A 10,641-nucleotide genomic window follows, 5' to 3' on the forward strand; every position below is an offset into this window, starting at 1 on the left:
TTTCTTAGCAAAATCCAAACTGAATCATCTGATCTAAGAAAATTGCTCAGCTCAAATCAAACATACTGATATGAATCATGCTCTTGATGAAACACATCATCCCTGACACAAACTTCAAGGTCGATCAATTTACCCAGGATTCTAGGAAAACACCTAGAACTAAGCATGTCAGATACTTATAATCAAATTACTCAATAAAATTATGAGTCACAATTGTTGAGTTTCCCTCAACCCATTACTTATAATAATCCAAATCTAAATTCATTTTAATCCCAAAACCAAATTCAGTACAACTTATTACAATACCAAAACAGAACAAAAAAGAACATCCAATACAATTAGATAAGCCCAAGTGCTATACAATTCTTATTACAAATCCGAATAATCTAGATCCAAATCAAATCACGCCAAAAGATGTGCAATGATATTATTAACCAATACATCAAATGATTCAATACTTACTACCAAAATACTTTTTACATAAAATCTTTGATACAAAACTTACAATCTGACTATATGCGGAAATCTTTCATTCTGTTTACTGATCTTGAACGTGAAGTTTCCATCCGTCTTCAGTCAAATGTCTCCATGGACTTCTGTCGGACCCTCCTTCTCACAAGATCTAAAAAATCTTGCTAATCTACCGGATCTTCCCAATATTGTTGGGTTTCTTATCTGGTAGATGAGACATGATTCTCATAACAATCTCTCCAACTACTAGTGGAGAATCTTCAGGTGTATCTTGATTGGTCAAAGCTGGATGGACCATAGCGTCTCATGCGCTCTAACCAATCTTGAGAAGTACCTGGAGTTAAAAACTGGATCGTCTCTTCCAGCTCAATCTTGCTAAGATCCACATAAGGCGACTTTCTGATGCAAATCTTGATGATGACGATCTTGGAAAAGCCTAAGTGTCTTGCTATTCCAACTCTTGTTACTGCTATCATCATTGAATCTAATTCGTAATCTACAAGGATAACCCAAATGTCAATACTATGTCCCAAAAAATCCTATTGCATGCTCTGATACCATAAATATAGTGACCCGCATCGTGATCATCTATTAATCAAAACTTAAGCATACAATTTAAACATAATCAAAGTGCACTGCGGAAAGTAAATCAGAATACTAAACCGGCAGAATAAAACCGATAATATAGTCAAATGATACAACCCAATCAAATTAACTTTATTACAAGTGAAATAGAACCTAGTGACTAACACTGCAATCCTGTCTTGGTCACATCCTAATCTCCAAATCCCCGAAACAACTACCTGCAACTTCCCATCGAATGAGGTGTCCAAAAAACACAAAAAAAAAACATGGACGTGAGCGAACTACGATCAGTACAAGAGTATGAGTATACAAATACTATATGAGCATGAATGCAAGTGTACGGGTTACCAAGACTCAAGGTCAAGAATCTCTAGTCAAGAACATACTCGGGCCCTAGGTATGTATCACTCTGCGCCGTCGCACCAGAAGGTGGCTCACATACCCGACAGTGGATATAGGTAACCTGATCACGAATCTACGTGTCCAACCATCCACTAATAGGATAGGGTAAAAACCCTACTACAAAATATTACAAGGGTACAAGCTCAAGATGATCATGCATGAAGCATAATAACGTGACATAATATATGCAGATAAAATAATGCCATATAAATAATGCAACACATAATACATGCATACTCATTCAGGATATCTCGAACAGTATTTTCGTACTTTAAATAAATGTCTTAGATGTCCCAGCATCTACATTCCATCACTACAGTTCAAGATAATCATGCATTACTCATAATGCTCTAAAAGCCTTAACTAAGTTATTAAATACTCCCAAACTATTTATAAGATCTCGGGAATACCTTCGTCCATCATCAGCCATTTGATGTTGATTGCCCCAGAACTTGGGCACAACTTCTCTACGACTTCTGGACGTCGCGCCAAGACCCAGACCCATGCCTAGTAAGGCTGGAAACCCCTAAAACGGCCTAAGAAACGAGAGGAGGAATAGTGTTTTTGGTGCACAAATCTAAAGTTCGGACATCATATTTATAGACGGGGATCGAAACGCATGCCACGTTCCAAACTGCCACGATTGGAAGCTCCGATCCCTACTTTGGAAGTTCTGATCCCATGCATGCAGCTAAGTGTTCAAACATCAATGACACGTCAAAAGGCGCATGGCCTAACTACGATCGGAAGCTCCGATCGCACTTCGAACGTTCCGAACTAGCCGTAGCTTCCAAACTCCTCCGCTGGTTCCGATCTCTTCGGACCATCCGATCCCCATAGGGCTTGAGTTCGGACCTTCTGAACCACCCGAGCCCAAATAAGCCCATTAACCATTTTTGGACATTCTGGATCCGATTTCTTGGTACGTTTGATATAATTAAAATTGCTTAGTCATGTTTTATTAATTCTAAACATGTTTAACCATATAATCTTGTAAAATGAAACCGAAATACTACATGTAATGTGCTGCATTTTTTTCTTGCATTTATACATATATTATGGAAAAACATTTGCCCACCATATTTGTAGCGACCCTACCCGGATCCACTACCTAATCAGAGTTAAGAGCATAATTAAGGATGCATTTAAATAAATTGATGCGGAAGATTTAAATAAAATTAGACCGGCAGAATACAACCGGTTAAACAAATTCGAATATAAAACCCAATCGAATAAATAAGCCTAAAAGGCAAAAAAACCTACAGCTAATCCTGTTGTCTCCACTGGTCACTGGCTACTCCAAGCTCCTGGTACTCAATCCTGCGCCTACACCTGCCCCTTCGAATGGGGTGTCCAGATACACAGAAAAGACTGGACGTGAGCTCTAAGCTCAATACGAAAGCACGGGTAAAACATAAAAATATGATGCATGCAAATGACAGGGTCTCCATATCTGGGATAACTGTATACAACTGCTCAGTAATGGCGCCTAGGACATGAGTGGTGCAACCCGGGGAGCAAACCCTGCGTACACTGCTCATTCCTAATGGACGTAGACCGTGTCTTCCAGATGCCAGTGCCGGCAAACCCGTCGGTCGCGGGGCGCTCGACATCTACCGTCCGAACAGGGCTGAGCGGCCCTACATGGCTCATCTCAAAATATGGACACACAATATGATATGCACATGCTGCATAATAATATGACACACAAATGAAACATATAAGCATGCAAAACCCGCTAGCTATCTCAGTCAGTACTTACGTACCTTATTACAGGCAGTCCTAGCAGTCCCACTCTAGGTTCCAAGTCTATCATCAACTCTACAATGCAATTACCCATGCATCATTAATTAAGCTCTAAAAGCCTTAACTAAACTATTGCATACTCCTAAATATTTTTAGGAAACCATAGCTATACTTGCGTCCGTCTTTAGCCCTTTGCTGTCGCTTGCCACAAAACTAGGCCACAGCTCCGCTACGACGCCTGGATCGCTATGCCACTTCCGGATTCTCCATAGGACTCCTAGATCTCCCTAGATCTGAGTTAGAAGGCTAAGGAATTGAGAGAGAAAAAGGAGAGGTGCGAGTTGAAAATGAAATTTCGGACCCCTATTTATAGGCGAAGTTCGGAGCCTCCGAACTCGACTTCGGATCCTCCGAACTGGTTCGGATCCTCCGTTCCTGACTTTGGAGCATCCGTTCCTGTTCGAAGCCTCCGATCCTGACTTCGGATCCCCCGAAGTCCCATCAGTGATGTCACCAATGACGTATTTTTCTCGGACAGCTGGCCATGCAGTTCCAAGCCTCCGATCTCAGGTTCGGATCCTCCAAACCAGTTCGGAGCCTCCTAACCTGGTTTGGATCCTCCGAACCCTCCGAACTCTCGAAACCTTCCCGGCCATTTTCGAGTGTCCTGGATCCATTTCTGGACTCCGTTAACCCATTTGAAATTTCCTTAATCATGTTTTACTTAATCTATACATGATTACATGATTAATTACTTATTAATCGTTAATTCTGGATATGGGTTACTACATTCTCGGCCCCCCCCCCCCCCCCCTTCAAAAGATTTCGTCCTCGAAATCTAGGGTAGAACCTCGAGAACATACTAAAGACCCTTGCTCGAGTGTCTGGTCTAAATAGCTTCTGACACACTCAGACTCTTGTCAAATTCCCTGTAAGCTCCATTAATGCTGAACCACATTAGCATTCTCCCAGCTGAAGATTACTGCGCTACTGGTCGACAGTCGAACTCCTCTGGCACTAGCGTATCACAACACTGATACATCTTCCATTTTGACCACGATCTCCCTGACTACAAAGGATACAAACACCCGCTTGATCGAGATCATCATCCCAAGGGAAATCTTAGACTGACGAAGACCAAGTCATAACCTGACTAGCTTACGACATTCGTCGAATCACTAATCGAATCTAACCATCTAATGGTTCTAAAACTTCTTTGTGCTTAACACCTCTAGTCAGGAAACACCATTCCCAACACTGTGCTGTCACAGCAAATTCCGAATTTCTCCCCGAGAGAATCTAGTTGACACAAAGCTATACACCAACGTAACTGGTTAACAAGATTCCCTAGACTGGTCATCCTCCCCATGCTCATTCGAAGTAAAACAAGCTTCCCAAAGGCAATTGCTGGGAACTCAGACCATCCAATCTTGTACTAATCACAGTTCATGTTTTTTAGTATAACTTAATCACTGTGTCCTAATGAAATCTATCATCAGCTTCCAACATGACGCTACGAAACCATGCAAAATCCTCAATGGAGATCATCGCGCCTCCGATGAACTTCATCGTCTCTACAACTGAATATTCACCCAAGTCTCAATTAATGAGCTGGTCAAATCCCTCTACGGGACTTGGCCATCCTGGGACATCCTCCCGATAGTTATACTCACTTGCAGATACTGTACACATATCAAGACTAAAGCAAGCTCCCACCAAATGCTCAACTGGGATGCTCCACAGTATATCCGCATATGGAATGCTTCTTATCTCGTCTCGAAAACTTGACAGTCTTTTGCACTTGGTATAACTCATCTAAGAGTTCCTGGTGATACCATCATCATTTATTTCATCCTTATGAGATCTGACCCATCGATCTTGAGGCAAATTAATCCCAACTGATTATACACAGTCAATTCATGCTCTCGCTGAACGCATCAGCCTTAGCACTAAAAAGACTAAGATTCCTGATGAACATGTCATCCTTGGAATATTGCAATTCGCTTGCTACCAAATTACTTGCGGAACATTTCATACTAGAAGTAAATTGTCACTCTACACACATCCGACTACCGTCCATTGCTAGAGCGCAATATCCTTGACAAACAGTCCGCACGGATGTGGCTTGCCGACTGGAAAGAACAAAGTTGCTTCATCGCTACCTTGTGAATTCTTTAATTCCCACAACAATCTTGTTGGCCACTAAGTCGATCAACGACTGCCTCGATCATCTCAATGACCTCACGCACCACACGCTGAAAATTAGTGACACACCCTGATGGATCTCGAGAACTAGATCCCAGCTAATGTCACACCTCACGATCAGACAACTGATGTCCATACGAGTACACAATTCTCGTTGGATCTCAAACTCAATGCTATACTAAGACATCATCACAAGAACACTATCCGAGGAGCTACTAATTCCTTCGCTTGTTTCTCCTGTCAAGTTAACACCTAACTTGACCATACAAGTCAATTGTAGTCTTTCGGTAGATTCGTCTCTGGCAAACCTAGAGACTCCAAAGCATCAGTTGCTCCGAGACTATACCAAGTACTCATCTTCTAAGAACTAAGCGACAAAATACTATCCCAAGTATTTCTCGATTGCTATATCCAAATCATCACTGATTGGATTTACCCTATCGATCTCGTCGAACTACTGATGCTCGCACTCGCCTGATCAGACAACCACTGATCATCTAAACCTACGTGGCTCAATCAATAACCATGACTCAGCTGCCACAAGAACTATTTCCAAACACTTGGAATACCCAAATCGCTCTGGTTTCAACACACTCATACTTGATAACCAGAAAATAGCTATTATTAGCCTATCGACACAATCTCGTGCCTTACTACTGGCAGCTGCCTCGTATACTGAACTTAATCAACCTAACTCTGACAGAGTTAGCCAATTGCCACTAGTAGTCATTAGCACAAATCCCGTGCCACATCAGCACTACTAATTGCTGTTTTGTTCACCCAAAGCGAACATTAAGACGAACTAAACCCAAGATTTGCTCGCAATCTATCAACCTAGACCATTTCCATCCCATGAAAAATCCTACGCTCAACCTCTGAAAATATCAAACAATACTTAGCGCAATCACTGGACTTACTATCCTTACCTCGTTCATTCGGGATGAATGCCACGGCTCATCAAGTCCAAGAATCATAACTAACGAATCCCAAATATTTCCACAATCTTCGGACACGCTCTTTATTATATCCCTCGTTAAGATTGTGCAACAAATTAAGACTAAGGTAGCTTACCTTAATAACCCACCTGGACAATCGCCAAGCTTCACGGGCTTAGGCCACGCTTCCCTCTCGTCTTAAATATTCTTATACAATATTTAACATCTGATATAATCCATCATAGATGAATTCAATCATCATGGAGTAGTCCTCGTATTCGAGTTGAAGTCTCGAAACAACATCCCATCTAGTATCTTGGATGATTCCTATCACAGGGAAACTCTAACCACAACTCTGATGACAACCCCTAGTCATCGCTGGTAAAAACCCGTCCACCTACTAGATCCACACGTCTAGCAGTAACCCAAAGGTTAAAACCTATCTGCTCAGAGTACAAACTTGTCAAGGAAGCCCCTCCAAGACTGGTTCCCACAGCAGAATACTCAATCTATATCTCTGGCACACCAGACGATATCGAACCATCGATATCAAACCTGATATCTAATCCAAGGTCATACCTCATCGTGACTGTTACCAAAACTCTAGACTGAGTAGCCTTCCCACCGCCATCTCCTAAAGCACAAAGGCTCCCAGGTAACACTGGCATAGGGTCGCGCCCCATCACATCTAGTCATGGTCATACTCCACAACGCTCGGTATATACTGGACCTGGCATCCTGATGAAAACCCATCATCACAAGTCTAAACCTATCAAAGGTCAGACAACCTACTATTTTAAGGAAACAACCTAGAACAAAGCCCAATGTTCTAAACCGAACAATATTCCTATTCCTCTAGATGAGTCCATTCATCGTTGGCACTATCTTAGTCCACTGACTTATTAGGTTAATCCTAGGAAAACGCCCAGCCTAACCACAAGTCATACGGTTACAATCGACCCACTCAAACCCCATGAGTTACCACAGTTGAACACTAATCAACTAGAGTCAAGCCAAACTTAGCAAAATCACTTGCAATCACTCACGAATTGCTGGATAAATAAAACATGTATCATTGCTTCAAGTTACGTACAATTCTCTTTGTTACAATCCCATGTAATACATATAGTATTTGAAATACAATGAAATGTACAAACGAACTTGAAATGATACAACCAAAGTATGATGATTTATTACAACTAAAATACTGTTTACAATTACAACAATACAATATTTAAATCATCGTACTAGTCTTCATTTCTTGAGCATGAAGCTTCTAATCGACACACGTATCAATGCAAGCGTACTCCTGCTTGACTCCCTCGGTATCTTGTCCTGCCAAGACTTCCGGAGAAATTAACTCGAGATTACTAACCAGCTATACTCTGCATCAGTGCCTGTCAGTCGACCTCTTCTGCTCACGATCTACCGTCAACATTCTTCTTGTATTCATATCATGCTTTTGAACATGAAGTTTCCCGTTTGCCTACCGAACGCATCGATACAAGCATACCGGCAAAACCATGTTTTGCATGAGTTTAATGACCTTACACTCGAAACCTGTCATGCCTTAGGCACTCGAGGCATTCTCTGGTAAAGGTCTATATGACAATCTCTCCAACTACGACTCGAGAATCTTCAGAGTAGTGTCATCATGGTAATGACCGTACAGATGCAAACATCAAGTAAGTCCCCACCAATTCTCTGCCACTGCCTCTGGCATCCGGTACTCGATCCAAAGCTATGATCCACATGAGTAGAAATCTCGAAAGCTTGGACACGATCCATCTCTCCTGTCCGCACTTGCTGGAATCCCATAAGACAAATCTTTAGAAATCCTACAGATGATGATAGTCTTCGGGCAACCTAATCGCCGCATCATCACCTCTTCCAAGGTCTCATCAATCCTATAAAGATAACCCAAAGCCTTAATACTATATCCCAAGTCTCTTGCATGCATGCTCTGATACCAATAAATGTAGCGACCCTACCCGGATCCACTACCTAATCAGATTTAAGAGCATAATTAAGCATGCATTTAAATAAATCGCTGCGGAAGACTTAAATAAAATCAGACCGGCAGAATACAACCGGTTAAACAAATTCGATTATACAACCCAATCGAATAAATAAGCCTAAAAGGCAAAAACCTACAGCTAATCCTGCTTTCTTCACTGGTCCCTGGCTACTCCAAGCTCCTGATGCTCAATCCTGCACCTACACCTGCCCCGTCGAATGGGGTGTCCAGATACACAGAAAAGACTGGACGTGAGCTCTAAGATCAATACGAAAGCACGGGTAAAACATACAAATATGATGCATGCAAATGACAGGGTCTCTATATCTGGGATAACTGTATACAACTGCTCAGTAATGGCGCCTAGGACATGAGTGGTACAACCCGGGGAGCAAACCCTGCGTACACTGCTCATTTCTAACGGACGTAGACCGTGTCTTTCAGATGTCAGTGCCGTGTCTTTCAGATGCCAGTGCCAGCTAACCCGTCGGTCGCGGGGCGCTCGACATCTACCGTCCGAACAGGGCTGAACGGCCCTACATGGCTCATCTCTAAAGATGGACAGACACAATATGATATGCACATGCTGCATAATAATATGACACACAAATGCAACATATAAGCATGCAAAACCCGCTGGCTTACGTACCTTATTACAGGCAGTCCTAGCAGTCTCACTCTAGATTCCAAGCCTATCATCAACTCTACAATGCAATTATCCATGCATCATTAATTAAGCTCTAAAAGCCTTAACTAAACTATTGCATACTCTTAAATATTTTTAGGAAACCATAACTGTACCTGCATCAGTCGTTAGCCCTTTGTTGTCGCTTGCCTCAAAACTAGGCCACAGCTCCGCTACGACGCCTGAATCGCTATGTCACTTTCGGATTCTCCATAGGACGCATAGATCTCCCTATATTTGAGTTAAAAGGCTAAGGAATTGAGAGAGAAAAAGGAGAGGTGCGAGTTGAAAATGAAATTTCGAACCCCTATTTATAGGCGAAGTTCGGAGCCTCCGAACTCGACTTCGGATCCTTCGAACTGGTTCGGATCCTCCGTTCCTGTTCGGAGCCTCCGATCCTGACTTCAGATCCCTCGAAGTCCCATCAGTGATGTCACCAATGACGTATTTTTCTCTGACAACTGGCCATGCAGTTCCGAGCCTCCGATCTCAGGTTCGGATCCTCCGAACCAGTTCGGAGCCTCCTAACCTGGTTCGGATCCTCCGAACCCTCTAAACTCTCGGAACCTTCTCGGCTATTTTCGAGTGTCTTGGATCAATTTCTGGACTCCGTTAACCCATTTGAAATTTCCTTAATCATATTTTACTTAATCTAAACATGATTACATGATTAATTACTCATTAATCGTTAATTCTGGATACGGGTTACTAGAATATTAAAATTTTCTGGCTATGCTCCTGCATAGAGACACTAATTATATATTATATATATGTTACAAAAGTACATGTTCAAATATAATTGTGGTCTAACAAGTTTTATGGATTGAACATAAATTTTCAGAAATAAGTCAAGATGGATATATGAGTTTAGGTATAAACGGATCAAACACATATGAAGTATTTTCAAATTATAGTTAGAGCCGTCAATTTGGGTTAGGCCCGTCGGGTCGGCCAGCCCCATCACATAATTTAAGTGGGTTCAACCCAACTAAAGGTGGGCCTAGGTGGGCCAGCCCGCGTGGATCGTGGGCCTAGGCGGGTCAGCCCAACTGGGTTAGCCCGCGAGCCTGGAGAATTATTAATTTTTTTTTTACTTTTATTGTGATATATGTATTTTTTTAATGAAAGTTGTGAATTTTTTTGTATTAATTATTTTATATAAGATTTACAAGTATGAAATCAATAATTAAAAATTTTATTAATATGTTTCTATTAATATTTATTTGTGAAATGAAATTTATAATTAATTATAATGATATTTATTTATTTATTATTTATAGTGAGCCAACCCGTGGACTGACCCACTTTCGATCCGTCAAACAGTGAGTTTTTTTAATGGTCCAGCCCACCCCGCAATGAGTTGTTCGTCTAACAGCTCTAATTATAGTAGGTTGAGTCTCTCGGGATCTTTGTTTTGATCTTTGTTTCTACACAAAATTTGTTTGAAAATGGAAAGCGCTAGTTTTCAACCAATTATTCTTGCCACTATATATTTATATTTATTATTATTTTTATTATTATTAATTATTATTATTATTATTATTATTATTATTATTATTATTATTATTATATATTATTCAATTTGGGCCAAGCCA

The sequence above is a fragment of the Henckelia pumila genome, chromosome 2 (assembly GCF_033568475.1).
Source record: "Henckelia pumila isolate YLH828 chromosome 2, ASM3356847v2, whole genome shotgun sequence".
NCBI classification, from domain to species: domain Eukaryota; kingdom Viridiplantae; phylum Streptophyta; class Magnoliopsida; order Lamiales; family Gesneriaceae; genus Henckelia; species Henckelia pumila.